We start from the raw sequence: 21553 nt of genomic DNA on the forward strand, positions 1-21553 counted from the left end.
CGTTCTTTCCTGCTGCCTTCTCTTACGGTCTTGTGCAGCAGGCAAAAGGCATCTACTTAAGAATTCATTTTTTTTCCCCCATTATTGCATACTCATAAAAATGGAACTGACAGGACAGCAGTTTATTCGTGCACAAGTCAGATCCCAATCGCACACACTGACTGGCTTTCAGAAACCCACAAGTCAATTGTTATTTTTTGGGGGGGTGTTTTATTTGGGAGAGGGGAATAGTTGCAGAGATACAGAAACAATCACAAAGCAGTCTTCCTGTCTCCACTGCAATAACACTAATGAACGGAATCAAGAATACACATAGTAGGGATGGCAAGTTCTGGATCTTTAACTACTTTAAAATACATCTAAATTCTGAAGAGGCTTAACGTGTAGACAATTAAGCTTGTATGAATATTCATCTCTGAGTACACCCCCAAATCTAAGTCAATGTGCAAAGATAATCATGCCTGCAAGAGTGTCAAAAGTCAGGTCATTAAACTAGGAATTCCTACTGGAATGGTCTAATGAAAATTAAGACAGACTGTCCACCAAAAGCACCTTTCCAGCCCTCACCCAGTCCAGTTATTTCACCAGTGACATGCTAAGCAGCAGAATTTTTGTAAGTGACCTTCAGTTTCACAGAAAGCTCCTCGAATTCCCCTTCTCCTATTAATTTATCATTTTAATTAGATGGCTGCCTTAATGCTACTTCGCAAACAGCAATGAGCCTCCTCTGAACAGGGAAGCAGTTTCCAAAATCTTTCCTCATTTCAGAGCACAGGAAAAGAAATTAACGAAATCACGCTTCTTTCAACATTAAGTGAAGAACTTTACATTCCCTAATATCCGTAACACATAGTGTTCAAATCGACTTTACGTGTGAAAGGAACAACAGCAGAATAAGCATGTTTTGAATGAATAACGAAATCCCATTTCCAGAGGAAAAAACCCCGGGGCATAGTTTGGTATTTGTTCGCTACCGACAGGTAAGTTAAAATACTGCACCCCTACTAAACTAAAAATGGTCACACGAGGGAGCAAAACCGTGCGGCATTACAGTTTCTCGCAGCAAACACTTTCTTTCCTACGGTACCATCTGTTAAATCAGAAACTCCCTTAGACACCGCAGCCTTGCTAATTCTGACGATGCACGGGCTGCGCGGCTACTCGCCCGGTATTTTCGTACCGCGCCCTCTTCGCAGGCTGCGCGCAGCCTCCCGCTTCTCCCTGCGCCGCTCGCAGCCGCGGACCGCGCTCGGGCCGGGCCGGACCGGGCCGCCCCTCCCGCTGGCGGCAGCCGCAGGGCCGCCACACGCACCTGAGAAGACGCGCGCACCGGCCGCCGACCGCGCAGCGCCGACCCGCCGTGGCCCAGCCGAGCCGGCAGGCCGCGGCCCGCGCCCGAGCCGGCAGGACCCCGGGGCGGCGGGAGCCGCTACCCCCCTCCCCCCGGGCGGCGGGGCCGGGTCGCGGGCAGCCGAGAAGTTGCGGCGGCCGCGGGGCGCGCAGCGAGGCGGCCGGGCGCGCAGGGGCCAGCCGGCGGCGCCGCGCGTCCCGCCCGACGCCAGCCCCCGGGGGCAGGGGGTGGCCGAACTCGCGAGCCCCTGCCTCGGGCCGCCGCCGCCGCAGGGAGGCGGCAGCAAGGCACCCCCTGCCCGCCCTCCGCCCGCCCGGCCCCGCGGCCGGCGGCTCCGCGCCCGCGGAGAAACTTACTTGCGGGCGGCGGCGGCGGGCGCCGCGGAGCAGCGGCGGCACGCGCCTCCCTCACGCGGCCCCCGGCCGCGCGCCCTCCTTCCCGCCCTGCGAGCGCGGCGCGCGAGCGCAGCCCCGGCGCGGCGGCCGCTGCCGAGCGGGTCCGGACATGCTCAGTCCCCCCGCCGCCGCCGCCGCCGCGCGGAACCTACCACCGGGGGGGAAGGGGGGGAGCACGGAGGAATAGGGGGCAGAGCCGGATGCTACCAAGAGGATGAGCTAAAAATAGGCGCCGCAGGAAAGAACAGCTGGAGCTTAAAGGGGCAGAGGCGGCCTCGCTCCCCGCGGCCCCGGGCGGGGGGAGACCTCCCGCCGCGCCGGCCCTCCCCGCCCTGTCAGAGGAGAGGCACCGAAACCGCGGCGATGCCCGCGCCGCCCGCGCCCGGGTCCTGCCCGCGCCTTTGCAGTGGGAGCCCTGCGGTACGCGCCTCTGCGGCGACTCCCGCCAAGGCGAGCAGGGGCGCACCGGGCGCGGCGCGGCTCCGGCACGGCTCGCGGGAGCGTCTGGTGGGGCGGCGGGCGGGCTCTGCCCGCCCCTCACCCCAGCGCCGGGCCGGGCAGGGGACCTCAGGGCCGGGCCATTTACCTCAGGGCCGGGCCTTTTACCTCAGGGCCGGACCATTTACCTCAGGGCCGGACCACCCCGGGAAGAGACAGCTTCAGTCATCAGGTCTAGAAAGTGTGGGAGAGGATGCCAAGCGGTGTTTTCATGCAGTATTTCTCAGGAGACATCTCCGTCCTGCTCTGAGGCGTTAGGTTTTGTGGATGAGGCTTCGGGAGAGACACACACTAGCTCTCCAGTGAAGCCCAGAGCAGAGAATGTGACAGGTCCAAGGCAAAGGGCTTGCAGAACAGCCCCCTAAATATGATTTTCTAGGCTGGAAGATCTGCATGGCAAAAGAAATCACACGATCACACTCTCCTTTCACAGAGATTACTGTGTTTCAAACCTAAGAGCTGTAGATAATTGTTAGAAATAAAAAGCTCTCCAAGTATTTGTGAATGGGAGTTTCTAATGTGGATTTTAAGCCATGGCTTATCATTCCCCGCCTTCCTAAAAGACCAGTAAGAATAAACATGACAACATCACGTTGTTTTAGATTTATAAACATACTACAAAGCCTAAAATTATATTACCCTAGCAAGACTTCGTAGTTTGCTAATTCTGCTTTTACAGATATAGAAAACTGCTGCTGCACAAAAAACATTTTTATAGTATGAACACTAAATAAGTTCTCACTCATAAAAGAATATCAGGCAACACCTGCATAATGATAACTTGTTACTCTGATGACATCACATACAATACTATGTATAGTCAGGACTACCATGTTACAAAAGTAATTTATTTCACCAGACAGGAGAGCACTGCAAGTTTATCTTAATCTGAACTGTAACACATCCTTCAGCAAAAGCCACTGCAGAAAAAAAGCTCAGTAGCTCATGTAGATGAGTATAATCAGGAAAGGAAACATTACTTGTCAGTGATGTCAAATAAAGTGAGAGCAAGGAAGCAATTTCCCTCGCAAACTGACATACAATGGTATAGATTATTAGACAAGATTGTGTAGGTAACTCTTCTGCAGTACTTTAAGAAACAAAAGATGATGTCACAAAGGTATTAAAAAGGGAATGAATCGTGTTCACTAATTGTCTCCTCATTCTGTGTTCTCTGTGAACTATAAGATGTGCTATATTCTGTAATCCGTGTCTAACAGCAGTCTTCACACTATATATTATAAAAAGTTGTAAGCTATGCGGCATGCATAACTGTACAAAGTGATGGGGAAAAAAAATAATTATGTAATTCTTTCACCTGGAGCTATTGATCTTGAGATAGACATCAGGGGAAATAGAAAAGGCAGTTTTCTGAGTGCAGCCTCAGATCTGGGATAACGGAGGGCTAACGTATTTCTGGCTGCAGCTGGAACTCTGCGGGAGCAGTAGGCAGCCTCTGGAGAATTTCCTAGAACAGTTTGCACCTTCCCTACCATACAGCTCTAGATAAATCAGGAGACCAAGAGATGTCCTGAGTCTCAGGAGAGTAGCTTCCAGCTGGGGACTCTTACTGTCTAGGGAGTGCAGAAGATAGTCCATCACGGGAATAAATGTCTCTTAAAATAATGATGAAGAAAACATGTATTTTTTTAAAGTCTGCATTATCATTCTTTTCAGGGGTAGCTATATTATCATTCTCACATCTTTCTTTGTCTATGAGGAATCTCTTCAGAACTTGTCAAATATAGCTGCTTTTACAAGGAGGGATAAACATATATGGATCTTTCTTACCCAAACCATGCTGTTGTAAATTGCATGAAATTATGGAAATTTTTGCCTAAGATAACTAGTTCTTATAATTCCAGCATTCAAAAAACACCATCATCTCCCAGATGCAAATTACCAAATTGGACATTAGCAAGTAAGTGGTGGCAGCATCTGCCGTGCCACCCAGTGAACTAAAAATTATATAGAGGCAGACACCCATCTGAAGCTGGGTGCTGTTCATTTCTCCTTCCAATTTTGCTCAGCAGAAATGTCCATAGAGTTGCATTTTGTTCCTACACAGCAACAAAGATTCAAATATCTGCTATGCTGCTGTGCCCCTATCAGACGAGAGAAGAGGAACAATTCCTCAGCATGCAGAAGAAGTGTAGCTTTGGTCTCCATGAATAGCACAGCATTTTACCAATCTCTTTTCATATTATGTGGGAAGGCTTTAGTAAAATCTTTATTTTTCAAATGTATCTCCTGTAATTCCACATTGCTGGTGATCTGAGGCTGTGACATGCCAGTGACCGGCTCTGGCTCTCAGGCTTTCACCTCAGTCCTCTCAGTTTTCTCCTCTCATTGTTATTTTCACCCTTCTCCCTGATAGTAGTGTTCAGATTCTCTCTTCTTTACTCTCTTCTTGTGTAACTCAAAGCTGCATTCCAGAGAGCACCCTTACCTTTCAAGTTCACTGCCCTAGGTAACTTCGCAGTATAGTCAAGTACATAATCTTCCTGTGTGGCCAGTACAATATGCATTGATTTTTTTTTTTTTTTTTTTTTTGATTGCTTACAGGATTTTCAAGGGATTACAGGATTGCTTACTCATTTTCAAGGGATATAACTTGGAAGTTTTAGTAAAGACATAAATAAAAGGTAAAGGTTATTTCCTCATGCTTTATGTGACCATTTCTTGTACATCCTTTTAAACTAAACACTACACAGAGAGTAGTGTTTGAACCAAACCAAAGTTCATATTATTAAGTACAGGAGGATGGAGAGACTTGCACAGAGAGAATCCAGCTGTCGGGCTGGGTCCCAAACGGGAAGTGTTCTTCAGAGTAGCAGAAAAGCTGGCATGATCAGTGTGTGTCCAGCTGTGCTCAAGGGAAGAGGAACAATTTTACTACAAGGTACTATCCAACTCACACCTTTTGGGTTACAGTTAAGAAGCACAAACTAAAACTGGATGACTGGTGCTTCACAATGCATGAAGAGGCATCCTGATTTTTAATCAATACTGTCTCAGGCCTTTTTTACTCAATACTATCTAAGGCCTCTAAGCAAAAATAACTTTAATTTTTCCTTCTCCTCTGCCATTGATTTACATTGCCTCTGAAATCAAACTCCTTCAGAAACAATTGTGAGAGAAAGATGAGGAAAATAAGCCCAACCTGAAAGGTTAGGACAAAAATACTTAGTGTCTGAAATACTAATTAAAACTGTTTATCAGATTCTTATGATGTATCTGTATCATAATTTTCAAAACCCACATCCGATTAGCTCCAAAGTTTACGAAAATGCCTGAGACATTGTGGGGGGCAGGGGACATAAGTCCACAGAATTTTAGGAAAAATCAGGGAACTAAACCAGAAAAAAAAGTACAAGGAGGGTGGTTGGAGTGCAAGAAAAGGAGCATGTAAGGGCCTCCTGCTGTGGAGGTAGGTGTGGAGTAGGGTTTGGAAGGGGACCAGCTCTCACAGAACCCAAACAGGCTGGAAGTAGGGAAGCCTTAGGATGGGGATCGCAAGGGGATGGTGGTCTGGGAGGTAAAGCAGGGAACTCTGACACATGAGAGCAGGAATGCGGGGCACATAAATCTCCCTGATGTGGAGACTACCTTTGTAGGGAATGGGAACAGATAGCAAAGGAAATTTTTGTTAGAACAGGAAAATAAGACATAGGGGATTGAGAAATGTGGGATTCCCATAAGGAATAACTGAGACTATTACAGAGTCCCTGAAGTGAAGGGGAAAGAGAAGGAGGCACAAGACATATAATACATAATACATTTAGAGAAAATAACCTAAATTGTGCTTCCATGAAACTGAGATCATAGTTGGCAGCTACAACTCAGTAACGAGCTCTTAGAGTCATTGTTGACCATTCTCTGAAGTTCTCAGAGCAACGTGCAGCAGTAGCCAAAAAAGCCAATGAAACATTAGGCTTCATCAGGGATGGAGGCTAGGCTTCATCTGCAGCCCTGAAGGACAGAGCTAGAAAAGGTACAGAGAAAGACAACCGTCATGAGCAAACAACTGCCTTGTGAGGGGAGAATGCAAAGGTTGGGGCTTTTCAACATGGAGAAGAGAAGCATGAGGGGGCACATGGCTGTAGTTTACAAAATTGTGAAAGCAATAGGTAAGACAAAAAGTGGATGAGAATGATTGTTCACCAAATTTTACAGTACTGGGTAAACTCAGTTAAACTAATACAAGTATAAAAAAGATGAAAGAAAGTACTTTCCACCACCCTCCCCTAGACACAGTGGGTAGTAGTCTTCTGGAAAGTAATAGCCCAAGAGATTCTGGAGGCAGACCTCATCAGCAGGTTCAAAAAAGAATCGGCAAAACCTGCAGGCAACAGATGTATAAACAGTAAAAGGAAAGGTTGGGGAGAGCCTTCAGTACCTGGAATCCAAGAGCTGTGGATTATAGGACAGTACTAGGTGAAGAGACTACAAAAAATTTAGGCTTATATACTGTCTCCAAACATCTCCTTCTGTCACTGCTAGAGACAGTATCTGGGCTAGATAATACCTGTGATAAATTCAGCTGATGCAATTACACTATGTGTGATTCCCAGGATGGATCATAGATGTGCTTTCAACCACAAGTGTGATCTCTGCTAACTCCAGATGTAGCTAATGGCATGCTGCTGTGTTATTTAGAATTTAAGAATAATGCAGCAAAAAGCCTCTTTACATTTGATAAACCAATATGTTATATTAAAAATCCTACTTTCACTATTAATATTCATTAAGCATGACTGGCAAAGGCCTTTGGAGGTTTGGTATAAATATATTTCTCCGCACTGGTATTCACAATGGCCAAAGTCCTATCTCCCATGTAAGTCCTGAATACATAGATATCTTGGTAGGGACATTTAGGTGGTTTCTGAAGAAGAGTCTAACCATATCCCACAATCCTTCATAACTGATGATTGTTACCATTGAGTATCCATTCCATCTACCACCCGAGGGGCTCTGCCACCATACACTCCAGAAGAAATGGCCAGTGGTTTGAAACCCTTGGATATCCATCCTTCTGTAATCCATTCTCTTTCTGGTATCCTTTGTTCTTCCCCAGCCATGTCAAACAGCCATATCTGCTGCTAACAGGTCAGTCTGTGTCAGTGGCAGCCTGAGCAGCAAGTTTTGGTCCATGAGAGGAAACAAATGACAAACCACATATTTTCTACAACCTCCTGCTAGAGGAGTTTAATCAGAGCAAAGCAGAGGGGGGTTCATGCTGCCATTGCTACACAGAAAAGGCACTGACAGCAGTGCAAGTGCTGCCCAGTGCATGAGTCTACATTCTTTCTTTAAAAAAGGTTTTGTACGTAAGAAATAGAATTGTTGGGAGAAATAACTCAAAATATAGCTGAATTTCAAATGAGTTTCATATTAATCCCTTCTTAATGTAAAAGGAAAATAACCTTATATACTAACCTAGGAAGAATACAGAATGTGTTTTTACTCAGAGGAAGTTCAGCATTTCCAGCATTTCAAATTTGTTGGCCATATTCCCCTCAGACATTTTCTTCACTGTAATCAATGCTTTTTTCACAGTCAGTCTGCAGTAATCTACTTTTTACAGCCCTCTGTGGGCTTTGAAGTTTTTTTTCCTTAGACATTGGAATTTAAATATCCATCCCTGACTTCTTTAACTGAGAGTTCTGCCAGGCATTTTGGGGCTTGGAAGTGAACATTTTACTTTAAGGTTGTGCGTGTGCTGTTCTCACTAGTGTATAGGAAATCTAGCTCATGCATTACTTTCATACATTATGCAGATTTGTATACCTGAGATTAATTTGCTGTGTTTTCAGACACTAATAATTGAGCAAGGTGTTATGAACAGTCACAGGCTTGTATTACTATGTAAATTTATTAAATGCTTCAGAAATATTTTCTTAGTACTCGTCAATAATAAAATAAATCATAGATCAGTTCCAGCCTTCTTTCAACATTACTGAAGTTGTGCCCCTATGAAATAGAAAATCATAACTTTTCTATTATTTAACTATTGCAGGGCAAACAAGTTGCAGTAGACATTATAAAACCCAAAATAAAGAATATGAGATCTTTAATGTGAGAAGAACTGAGTGTATGGAGCTGCTGGATGCATCTGTCTCTTGGAGAGCAGCCGTAAGAGCAGAGTGCTATTAGTGCTGCTATTAAAAACAAAAGAGAGAAGTGCAGCATACTACTTTGGGATCAATATTTAATCTAATATGGTTCCCTGATTTCCCTCAGTAATCTCAAATAAGTCATATGTTTTTATACAAAGGAAGATTAAGTGATGTCTCTGGTAATCAGCAGAGCCAGGCCAGAGGCATGCACTGATGTGATGGTTGTCTTATGTAAAACAGTATGAAGACTAGAAATATGCTGAGATCATCTATGATTTCACAGAAATCATATATCCTACTGTTGTAAAAACTAACAGCAGTCAAGGTATTCAAGGTATGATCATCTTAAAAGGTGGGCAGGCCTCCAATAACCAACAGGCAATATACCATGGGGAAAATGATGTGGCTGCAGGTTTTCTTTGAAACTAATTAAAAACTTTCCTCCATGCAATTTCCATGTGGATTTATAAAGCAAAACCCATTAGTAAAAAAAAAATAAATAATTCAATTAAGTTCTTCAGTAGCCTTTATTAAAAAACCTTGCTTAAAGTAAGAATATCTTGCAGATGCTGTTCTAAGGAGAACAGGTTAAATGCTCTTAAAGAAAGACATGCCAGTGTTTGATAGAGCCTTATGAATTTTCAATCAGCTCTGAGAAGTGTTATTTTTAACCCCCTAGAAAACTGGTTCCACCATTTAAAAAAAAACCCAAAAAAACACAAGACAATACAAACTAAAACCATTTGAAAAATAAAATGGGAACGTCGCTTCTTAAATATTACATTCAATCTCTGCTGTCCTGACTCTGACAGAAAAATACGAAGATGCAGTAAGCCAAAAGGTAAACTACTTCCAAGATGGTTTAAGAATAAGTGTAAAATTTAAATTAAAGCCACTGGAGAAAATTATTTTAGCTAAGCCAAGATTTATATCTATAGTGTATGTGCTGTTATATAATGACCTATAGGCTGCTCGAAAATAGCTGGTCAAGGTATGTACTTGAAGTTACATTTCAGTATTTGTATTCAGGCATCACATGGGGTTAGCACCCAGCAAAAGCAATGTTAAGGAGCATGGAGGATGGAGGATTGGTAAAAGGCAAGGAAGGCACTAGAAAGAACCATGAAACATTCAAGCATTGCAGTTTCTGATATATTAATGAAAACGAAGGAACCTGGCTACCTGATCAGATGTTCCCCTTAAGTACTTCCCTCCTGGAATCACTGTGATGAAATTGCCTTGAGATTTGGTAATTTCACCTTGGGCATAATGGGCAGAATTCCCGTTATCACAAACAGGCATGTTTTGTGTAAACTTTAATAAAAACAACTGAGAATGAAGAGTTACCTACAACTGATAGTTGTCATAGGTGTCCTTGGGAGCCTACGGACAAAGCACCAAGGTGATGGAAGTTTTACTGTTGATGCTACAGACAACCACACGGGTGTTTTAGGACCAGGAAGATCATAGCTCTGCTTAGCTGGTGTAGGCAGCATAACAATACCAGTGCACTTCTCCCTTGTGGTAAAAAAAAAGAAAGACTGGATTACACAACTGACATAGCTACTATCAAACAATGTAAATATGTCTCAGTTGCTGAAAATTTCTTGTTCAACTCAAGCTTTTTTTGAAGCCAGACTAAAAAAAAACTTAGACAGGCAAATTCTCCAACCACCAAAAAATGCTGAACTAGCTTAAATAAAAATTAAAATCTTCTATCTTTTGATAGAAATTATGTAGGAAAACCCCAAATCAAATAAACAAAAAAACAGAAAAAAATGGGGAATTTTTTAGAAAAAAAATCCTAATGTTTCCTTTTATCTGAAAAAAAAAGAAAAATCCCTCCTCCATATTTTGATCTTGAAATTTCAGAACATGTTTACATTTTGTTTGAAATATGCATAGGTCATTTTTTAAACATTTCATTTCAAAACAGATAAAATAGATTCCAAATGACAAAAGTTAAATATTTCAGAATTTTTCAATTCCATGTTAGAAAGAAAGGTGGAAAAATACAGAACTATTTCCTTTATTCAACTGAATTTTTTTAAAGCTTTTAATCCTGTACCTGTGTTTTTGATACAATCCTCAGAATAAATTTTCCCACTCTATACTTAACACCTGAATGTCCATACCACTTTTTGCTGTTACTGTGAATTCTTGGTTCCCATCATATTTTTGCTGAATGATGCAAAGATAAACGACTGCTACTAGTAATGCAGCAGACAGCCAATATCATATTTTTAAGTATTATTTAAGCCAATCCAAACAGGATATATGATTGGTTTTCTCTTTGCTTCTTTGTTTGTTGCAGCAGAAGCCTGCTGTTTCTCAGCAGGCTAGAAACTTCTGGCATCTTCTGCTTTCAGGTCCTGCATTACAAATAGTTTCTCTTAAAAATTAACACAAAGAATTTACAAAAACAAGTAAAAGGGTCACAGATGTACATTACGGGCTGTTTTTATTGTGGATTTTCAAAGATTCTGAGTCACAGTAGATATTTTTAGCTGTGCTTTTAACCACTCTTTCTGCTACATTACCTAGATGGAAATTATTTTTATAGTGGTTTGATCTTGATGCTCATTTGAATTTAGATCCTTTGTCAAATAAGTTAATCTCAAAAATTTCTTTCAATACACAGCTCTCCAGCTATCTGATTCTTGTACCATTAAACTTGCATTTTAAAAGGTATAATGTTTACAGGTCTTAGGATAGAAAGCTCTTTAATTATGTTTTTGGATGTATACTATACAAGTACTAATTGCATTGCTGTAAATTCCAAAAAGGGGGCTGACAGGGCTGATGATAGAAAATTCATGAGGTTTCATAAATAATATCCTGTATTATTATTGGGCTTGTATATCCTAAAACATCATATGCTATTTATTGTTGACTCAAATAAGGTTTTTGTATAAGAGGTTAAAGTATAATTTCTGCTATTATGGGCAAAGTGAAGTCTAAATTCTATAAGATTTTTTAAATTTGTAGAAAAATATCAGTTCATTTAGGATTTGTGTTCAGTCCTTGCTCATTTATGAGTTCCAAAGCAGATTGTTATTTTTATCTGTAAATTGATTACCATGGGGGATTACCTCCTGATTATGTGTTTGTTTCTGATTTATTTCTTCAGATTAAAGTTTTATTTTAAGAATTATCATGTTTGCAGATATTTTGGAACAAACATATTTGTAGAAAACATCAGGGAGCAAAAGTCTGAAATGAAATGATGGAAATAATGACCTAACAGATGAGCTCTATTTCTAATTTGTGTATGTTCTCACCTGAATTTGTAAATATAACCAACTCACCCCCTGATAATAATGAGTAATGTAAAGTGGAACAAGTATTGCAGTTTTACCAGGGACATGGAAAGCTCACTGTGTGAGAAGAGAAAGAACAGTTCGGGTTGTTTAGCTTTGTAAAACAGAGGCTGAGAGCAGGGATTATTACTTTCCCTAAATATGTAAAAGGAATGGTTATTGAAGGGAAAGAACAACCTCTTTCTCTAAAGGCAAATTCTAGTAGAGGAGCAAATTACTATAAATTAGATATTACTACACATACAATAAGAATGAGAAGAGGATCCCTGTATGACAAAACAATAAAATGCAGGAAATTTCAAGGAAGGGATTATGTGACCTGTCTGCTTATAAGGTCAGAATCCACTGAATCAAGAGGTCTTTCCTGTCCTATGTTTCTGACCTCTTAGGCAGCCCTGGTCAAAAATTGCATTATTGAAGTTCCTGAGAGATTTATCAACACTGGGAAGGGATTGGGAACCAAACATGTTTGTGATTAAATTTTACATCCAATACCAACATTGTAAATCAGGAATTTCATTATTATAAAGCACACTGGAATCTCTGCACATTTTTGTCTTAAAGTTCTAGCTCTCAATAGAGTTATATTTTGCTGCCTCCAGGTATAATTTATTAGTTTGCTTTTTTGCTTCTTTGTTAGAAAGATGCAGGGATATATACCCTCAAAAGAACCTGTAAGCTTTGCAAAGGGGCCAAAAAGAACGTGTACATAGAAACTGGTGATTTTTCTTCCTTTTTTTGCAAGTAGTTTATTTACCATCCTAAGACTATTCACAAATTTAACCTTAAATTCTTTTATAAATTCTGCTGAAAATAATGTTTCCTGTGTTATCTATTGTTAGAGCATGGGAAAACTGTGTTCAGTTCTCTTTTCTGAAGCGAATCCTCATCAGCCTACATCAGAAAGTACCTGAACTGTATACTCTGTCACAGGATATTCCTATTTGCTATTTTTTGTTCAGTTAATGCATATGACAGCTGGACCCTGATTATCCCACTGGGTGGTCAAATATAGTGGAAGGATTTTTAACCTCACTAAAACAAGAAAGAATGAGGGACATGAGTCATCAAAGATATAATTCCTATCTAAAGGCAATGTTTCAGCCAAAAGTTTTATTACTTGACGGATCGGCAATTCTGAAAGCTGAAGAGGGAGAAGAGAAACAAGATAGAAGTTCTTTTCTATCTTGAAAGCTGAGGGTCTGTCTTGCAAGGGTATGAATGTCATTAAGGACATTCAAATTTGAACGTAAGCATTGTCAGGTAAGAGCCTCCTGACCTAGTGAGGTAGGAGCTCTGTTGCAGCTCCCACCATGCATATGGGCACCCAGATATTGTGAATGATGCTCTTTCTTCTTTGAAAAGAAGATGCCAGTTTCCTTACCAGGTCCAGAGCCAGAACTGCGGAAGGCAGAGGTATCATGGATCCTTCAGGCAAAGCCTGACACAGTGTCCATAAGTCTGCCACACTGATCCACTAAGATTTACATGGTAAGTCTTGCTGTCCGTGCAATTTATGTAGTTGTAACTGCTGACTGTATGTGGATCTCACCAACAGCATCTTCATAGTTTGAGAACCCAGAGTGACCAAAGGTCTGGATGATTTGACTGTTGTAACACATGCACAAAAAATAAGAGTTTTGGATGGTCTTGGAGAATTTGATCACCACTTTGACACTTTTTCTACCTCTTTTTTTTTTTTTTTTTTTTTTTTTTTTTTCCCTCAGGGAAAAAGAGGTCCAGGAGGACAAGTGCCAGTTCATGCACATTAACTCCCCCATATAGCTATTGCATTATTAGGTCTAGAATTCCTCTCCTAAAGTGCACTGCAAACTCAGAAGGGAAGAAGGACTGGGCATCGAGCATCACAGAATTGCTCAGAAATAGCATGATGAGAAACAGGCAGGTGATGACATCAGCCTTGATGTAGACACAGATGTGTTACTATCATATGCATGATGGACAAAAGGGGCAGAGGGAATTTCCTAGAGGGATCCCAGTTGAAAAAACAAAAGTTTGCTGCCTCTCCAAAAGCTCTGAGTACAATGTATATATCCCAGCTACCCAATATGAAGTAAACCCCAAATCATACATAATGAAGCAGCAAGAAACCACACCACCAGTCATTCTGATCTACTCTTATTGTGCAAAGTTACTTGTTAATGTAGCATAGCCAAACTTAAGTAAGGATTTAAATGATTTGTCGTATAAGGATAAATCGAAGATCTAGCTATCAGTGGGTTTGCAGAATGGTAAATGCCTTTGAAAAGTAAAAAAATGTCAACTGTCTTCTTCCAAATAGCACACCTGGAACATTCTGGAACTTCAAACCAAGAAAATGGTGAGGGAACTGTGTTTATGACAAGAAATTTTTCCAGAGTTGCATTTCTAACAATTCAGTCACTGTTTGCCTTAGGAATTCACTGTCAAGGAATAGATTAAAGCAATTAACTTTTTAGAAACAGTAATGGTATTTTACAGTAAAAGTTGATAAAAATAAAACATGAATCTTTTTACAAAACTTCCAGGTGCTCCCATGTTATTTTTGAGATAATTATCAAATTAGTTTCATTTTTAAAGATTTCAACATTTAGATGCATTTAGAAGCTTTATTCCGGTGCTTTTCTTTGTTTTTCCAATATACACAATCGTAGTACAATGATATGTTTCTTTCTCAAAAAAGACCTGGGCAAGAGGAAGAGAGGAAAGGATGGATAGGTAGAATTCAAATATTCATTGTTGGATCTTGATGCTACATGGGGCAGCTCTTATGCATTCCTGTGTATTTCTTTTGTCTTCTCAAATTACAATTTTACAGCAAGCTAAAACTGTTCTTTAACTGTAAGATCACATGTGAATAGAAAAAAGCATAACACAGCTGTACAGACCCTAATAAATAGCACCAGCCATAATTGTAATTGAGAATGCTCATTTCAGGTCTTCCTAGGGAAGCATGTAGAAAGGCAAATGCAATAAGCATTTTTCATTTGGGCACAGGATGACACAGTGTATTCCTAACTGAGTTTGTGATCATCAGTAATGACATTTTCTAGCAGAAGAAAATTCGTGGAAGACAAGTGAATAACAAAACCTAGCAATTTTTAATATAAATCCAGTTGTTGTTGTTGTTTTGGTTTGGTTTGTTTTCTTTTTTGTTATGTATACATTTTCAACATGAGTTTATGCCTCATGTGATCACGTCCTGAATTTTGTTAAACTTGATTTCTCTGTCTCTCTTTTCTGATTTTGAGTATTCTTAGCTACCTATGGCAACCTGCATAGATAAATATGTGAAAAGCATGGGACTAAATAATAGATCACCATTATTTTAGGAGTATTTAAGATGAAACCACTTTTGAAGAGGTTGAAACTGCTTTTTTTTTTTTTTTTCCCCCAGCTAAACAATTTAAAGAGAAAGGCTCACAAACCTGTGCTACATAGTTAACAAAGTTTGCACGTTCTCTGTCCCACTAAGCCAGCCCTTAATACTTTATTGATACAATGAATGTATCTACAACTACTGTTTCTGTCTTCATCTTCAAATGCAAATACCAGTTGCTTAAAGGTTTTAGGTCATCTTAACATCAAAATTTGAAAGCCTGCAATTAGAGGAAAAATGTCAAACTTTTGAAAACTTTTCAAGGCAGAAAGGTAATATTTGGACCTTCTGAAGGATGAAAATGGCATACAAAAATGACGAGGAAAAAGAAATTTACTTTTTTTTACAAGAGAGAACAAGATACTTTATGACAAATGTTTCCTTCACCATTTAAAGCCATGTAACCAGAGAGGTGATTTGCAAGCCTTGTCATAACAGTGTTGGGAGACTGTAGGGCTTCTTGCAGACCTCTAGGCTGTGGCAGGTGCATCCGCCCAGTGAAAACAGAGCTTCCTGGCTGTTGAAACGTGGCAGCTTTTGGCTGTCTTTGTTTTCAGGGTCTCGCGGTAGCTGAGACCTTTGACCAATGGGAGCCGCTATTGACTACAGGTCAGATTCGGCCTGGGTATAAATGGAGTCCCCTGGGGGAGCCATTTTGAGCTCGTCCCCTGGAGCTGCACGCTGCGGTTAGAGGACTCTCCCCTTGGGTCAGGACGCTGCCCAAGGAAACTCCTCGAGGTACTTTGGGTCGGGACGCTGCCCTGAGCAGGTCCTCGAGGTTGAGAGCCCTCACTTTCTAGGTGAGTGATAGAGCGTTTTGGGTTGTCGTTAAACCCTAGGCTGTGAAGCTTTGTTTTTCGTTTTGGGTTCTCGTTAAACCCACGAAGTGAAGTTTACGTTTGGGGTTCCCGTTAAACCCCTAGGCTGTGAAGCTTTGTTTTTCGTTTTGGGTTCTCGTTAAACCCACGAAGTGAAGTTTTCGTTTGGGGTTGTCGTTAAACCCCTGGGGTGTGAGGCTTTGTTTTACGTTTCGGGTTCCCGTTAAACCCTAGGAAGTGAAGTTTTCGTTTTGGGGTTGTCGTTAAACCCCCGGGGAGTGGGGCTTTGTAAAGTATTTCGGGTTACTGTCAAACCCCAGAAAGTTATTCTGTTCTCCTCTTGTGGACATCCGGATCTGTAATCTACGGAGAGCTGACTGGTGGTTTTATGGAAAAAATAAATCTATTTATTTTTTTAAATTGGTGGTGGGTTGCTTATTTGGAAGCCTCCGTAACAATTGGCGTAGTCGGCAGGATGTCAATAGAGGAGTTGTTACAGAAATATAGCTGTGCCCCTTCCCCTTTAGAGATACAGTGGGCAAAAGAGAGGCGGCTTGACCCGGTAGAAGTTGTGAGAAAGTTGAAACAGAGCCGGGGAAGTTGGTGGATAAGCAGAAATGAAGGAAAAATGTGCGCCATATTAGGTGCTTGCTTGACTCAGGCGCAGGACTACTTTGCAGCAGTGGAGCTGGCAGAAGGAGTACAAAAGGCGGCTGGCATTCAGGCGATGAATAAGAGGGGGCGGTGTGGAATTCCGCTTGCGGCGCCGGTGGATCCCAGCCACCTTAAACCTCTCATCAGAGGGCTCCCGGATGCCTTAAAGACACATATCCAGTCCCTTAGAGAGATGGGCTGGATTGATTTGAGTGGGGGTGGGGGTGAAAATCTGAGGGTTCGACAAGTTAGTCGAACAGCTTCCCCCGCTGAACAGCCTGCTCGTAGAGAGTTTGAATTGCCCCGAGATAAGTTAGGCCGATTTTATGAGTCAGGAAGGAATGATCTTTGGCAGAAGGCACTGGCACTGGGGGTGCCCCGGGCCGGGTTGCATGGGCGGTCTACTGATAATATCTTAAAGTTGGTGGAATTGCTGGAGGGGAAAACTCGAAAACAAAGGGAAACACAGGTAACTCTACTCCCTCAGGAAGGGAAAATTAACCCTTTTGTGGCATCGAGGGGGGAGTTGAGAGAGTTAAAAAAACTAGTAGCTGCGGTTTGGGGATCGGGCCGCCCACTCCGCACGGTGAATTCCTGCCAATGGTCCGCTGATAAGGAACCTTATATATATATTCCTGTGGGTCCTAAACGGATAAGTTTGGAGTTTTCAATTGACATAGGGGCTCGAGTTAGTGTTTTAAATAGACAAGTCACTGAGTTAGGATTTAAACCATCAAGGAAATTTACAAATATAGTAGGTGTGATGGGGGCAATAGAAAAATGTCCCCTAGTGAGAACACATTTCTCTTGTAATTCTCTAGTTTGGCCAGTCTGTAAGTTAGATGAGCATTGGTGGTTAACAATTGATTATTGGAGATTGAATAGCAATATTCTACCTTTAACAGCTGCTGTCCCAAATATATCACCAGTAGTAGCAGCAATACAGGTAGCTGCTTATTTATGGATGGCTGCTTTAGATGTTAAAGATATGTTTCCTATGATTCCTCTGAGGGATGAAGATAAGCCTCAGTTTGCTTTTACCTGGGAGGGGATTCAATATGCTTTCAATCGACTCCCACAAGGGTATAAACATTTTCCCACTATTGCTCATAATACTTTGGCCAAGCTTCTTGATATGGTGGAGATGCTGTTGGGTGTTCATATATATCAGTATATAGGAAATATTAAAGAACAGGTAGGACAAGAAATTAAATTTTTAGGAGCTTGGTGGGTGGCTGGAGCAATTGTAGTATCTGATGATATTTTATCAGTTATTGAGAAGGGACAGATACCAGGTAATAAGGTAGAACTGCAGCAACTGTTGGGTTATTGGAGGAAGCATATACCAGGGTCTTCAGTAATTGCCTGCCCTTTATATGGTTTGCTGCGGAAAGATAGAGCATGGGACTGGACGTTACAGCATACAGAGGCCCTGAATGTTTTAAAGGATGAACTTAAAACTTATCAGAAGTTGGGGCCCTTACATCCACAGGACCCGTTGAGAGTGAAGTGGGGATTTGCAGAACATGCCTCTTATTGTGGCGTGTTTCAGAAGAGACCACAAGGACCAGTTAGACCTTTGTTATTTTCTTTCACTTCATTTAAGGAGGCTGAACGGCGGTATATAGAGTGGGTAAGGGGCCATGTAAGAGATGGAACCCCTGCTGCAAAATGGAATCAACAAGTAGATCATTTGGCCCAAATCAGGGTAGTTAATAGTGACAAAGGAGATTGGGATCGGCTGGTTGAGTGGCTACATATTAAGCGAGGTCACTCAGGGAAAATAGATCTCTGTTGTGGGTGTTGGTCCTGGGGATGGCCTGTGCCAATGAAGATGTGTGAAGCAATTCTTATGGCTTGTCCACAATGTCAAGTGAGGCTTAAGATTAACCATCCAAATCAAGCACCAGCCCAACATATTAAAGAAGGTAAGGGACTTTGGAGCACCTGGCAAGTTGATTATGTTGGTCCTTTAAAACCATCTCATGGAAGAAGGTACATCTTGGTGGGAGTAGGGGTGGTATCGGGACTAACTATGGCCACAACTGTTAATGTAGCTACTGGAGGCCAAACAGTCCAAGTTTTAAAAGGATGGTTTTCAATTTTGCCCATTTCTGAATGTATTCAGAGTGATAATGGGTCACATTTTACAGCTGCAGTGGTGCAAGACTGGGCACGAGGGGAAGGTATTGAGTGGGTGTTTTATACACCATATTACCCTCAAGCCAATGGCATGGTGGAGCGATATGTATGCCAGCCTGTCATGGTGAAGTTGCTCCTAGTTGGCATTGTGTCTATGGTCCTGGTAAAATCTAGGGGTTTATATGCCTGGGAGGCTTTAGATAAAGGTGAGGAAACCCACCGAATTAGTGTCCAATGGATAATCTCTGATTTTTAACTTGATGCCCGGGTTTTGATCCGAGGCCTAGTTTTGTTTTTATTAGGACCTCGGAGGAATGGATGATGTCGACATCTTGCCTGGCTGTGGGGATCCATATGGACAATCAAGATCCTGATGACAACGGGGTGGTGAAGGAGTCTTGTGAAATTGACAGCCCTCAGAAGAATATGATTGGACTTGGTGTTGTTATATTGGGCATTGATTGTTTGTTTTGTTAGAATGGTTAATCAGCCTTTTCAATTTTGACTGTATAATTACCTAGGGATGACAATCCACAATGAGCATGGAGACTCACCGGACCGCGCTCCCTTTTAACCTTGGAGGCAAGAGGTGACTGCGCCACCACTCCAAGGAAACCAGCCGAATCATGACTGTAGTCACGGGGTGGATTGTGGCAGGTGCATCCGCCCAGTGAAAACAGAGCTTCCTGGCTGTTGAAACGTGGCAGCTTTTGGCTGTCTTTGTTTTCAGGGTCTCGCGGTAGCTGAGACCTTTGACCAATGGGAGCCGCTATTGACTACAGGTCAGATTCGGCCTGGGTATAAATGGAGTCCCCTGGGGGAGCCATTTTGAGCTCGTCCCCTGGAGCTGCACGCTGCGGTTAGAGGACTCTCCCCTTGGGTCAGGACGCTGCCCAAGGAAACTCCTCGAGGTACTTTGGGTCGGGACGCTGCCCTGAGCAGGTCCTCGAGGTTGAGAGCCCTCACTTTCTAGGTGAGTGATAGAGCGTTTTGGGTTGTCGTTAAACCCTAGGCTGTGAAGCTTTGTTTTTCGTTTTGGGTTCTCGTTAAACCCACGAAGTGAAGTTTACGTTTGGGGTTCCCGTTAAACCCCTAGGCTGTGAAGCTTTGTTTTTCGTTTTGGGTTCTCGTTAAACCCACGAAGTGAAGTTTTCGTTTGGGGTTGTCGTTAAACCCCTGGGGTGTGAGGCTTTGTTTTACGTTTCGGGTTCCCGTTAAACCCTAGGAAGTGAAGTTTTCGTTTTGGGGTTGTCGTTAAACCCCCGGGGAGTGGGGCTTTGTAAAGTATTTCGGGTTACTGTCAAACCCCAGAAAGTTATTCTGTTCTCCTCTTGTGGACATCCGGATCTGTAATCTACGGAGAGCTGACTGGTGGTTTTATGGAAAAAATAAATCTATTTATTTTTTTAAATTGGTGGTGGGTTGCTTATTTGGAAGCCTCCGTAACATAGGCATGCAACAGAAAGATGAGTATCACTATCTTTTATTAGCACCTAGGGACCTCCCCAGGAGTTGACCAGCTGTACACAGCTGCTGTGATAAGACAGACACACCATCATCTCACACACTCTGGAGCAAACTGTTTTGGCAGCCCTCATCTAGGAATGCTGAAAGGCTTTAAATATCCTGTGATATTTATATACATAATTCCTTGATCAGATGAATCAGAATATGCTAGCTGACAGTCAAAAACCATCAAAAAAAGGAGTTCAGGGCATAAGCTAGGATGCAGGGTGATCTGAATCCAAATTTCTTTTCCAACATGGGCTTCCTCTATGTTTTCAGCCAAGCTGCTGAGGCCTGTTTCAATGTGTGTATGTGGGGCATTCATATTATAGACTGTCAGTTTTAAGCTCTCCACCAGAATCCATAGCCCTGTGTTAGGTGCTCATGATTCCCATACAAAGTTCTCCACCAGAAGTGTTTGCAACCGGAGGATGACATTTGCAAATGCAGGAACCACTTAAACAAACCAGTAAGGAATGCCAGGGAGAGGGTTCGGGAAGGAGCTGTGTTCCCGAAGGTAAATTAAAATTTCATTCTGTGCAGAATGGTGAACCCTCTTCTAGAATAAGCTATTTAAGACAGGGGCTAAGCTCAGTCCTCTCTCACCAAAGGGAAAATACCCTATGCTAACCCAATATTTAAATGATTTTTTTTTCCTTTACAGCTTTTATTCAAGAGTATGTTTATTCAAGTGTCTGTTTATTCAAGGAATAATTCTCTGCACAGTACTTGTACAGATCTGACCTTTACCCACCTATGTCCCAAGCCATCTGGATGCAAGCATGCTGCAGTCAAAAGGTGCTATGTTTGAGCTAAAAATCCCACAGAAACAAAAGTGTTTTGGGACAGTGCTGGCTTGCATCCCCTGGTTTAAGAATAATGAATCAAGTACAAATGAAGCAAAAGGCTGTAAGCCTAGGATAGTTTTTAATGTTAGATAATGGAAAGACTCCACGTTAGATCTTTCCCACTTTTTTCCTTTAAATGAAAATTTGAAGGTTGGAATTTGGTTGTGGCAGTTACTATGTCTTTTGTTCACACAAGCCAAAGAGGCAGAGGTTACAGCATTTGGCCAGTGCTGGGGAGCAGGGACCCATGTCTCTGTGGCAACTGAAGCATGGACTCTCCATGAAGTCCAGAAGCAAAAAGAGATTTTATTGTTACAATGGTACATACTTATGCTGTCAGTAAAGCTCTTACTTCATAGTCAACAAATCAGCAATTAGACAGCTATCAACCTTTTCTCCTATCAGCATAAGACCACTCTAACACGCGCTGTGCAGACCAATCACCTTCTTATTCACGTGCTGTTCACGCGGCAGTGAACACTTTTCCACAGTTTAATGTTGCAGCTGTCCGTTGTTTTTCCCT

At 42.1% G+C, this 21553-nt stretch overlaps 1 protein-coding gene across 6 annotated transcripts in view; it reads right to left on the minus strand.

Moving 5' to 3' along the window:
* OXR1 (oxidation resistance 1) overlaps positions 1-2535 on the minus strand; it is a 297931-nt gene extending 295396 nt beyond the window's left edge. The window contains exon 1 of one of the 6 annotated variants that reach the window (XM_074810861.1): positions 2373-2535. The gene's annotated coding sequence lies outside the window, so the exon portion shown is untranslated. Of the gene's footprint in view, positions 1-1707; positions 1816-2372 lie in introns of those variants that run through there. The other 5 variants (XM_074810964.1, XM_074811420.1, XM_074810934.1 and 2 more) reach the window with 5 other exon arrangements.
* Between the last annotated feature and the right edge of the window lie 19018 nt (positions 2536-21553).

Source organism: Strix aluco, chromosome 1 (assembly GCF_031877795.1).
Source record: "Strix aluco isolate bStrAlu1 chromosome 1, bStrAlu1.hap1, whole genome shotgun sequence".
Lineage (NCBI taxonomy): Eukaryota > Metazoa > Chordata > Aves > Strigiformes > Strigidae > Strix > Strix aluco.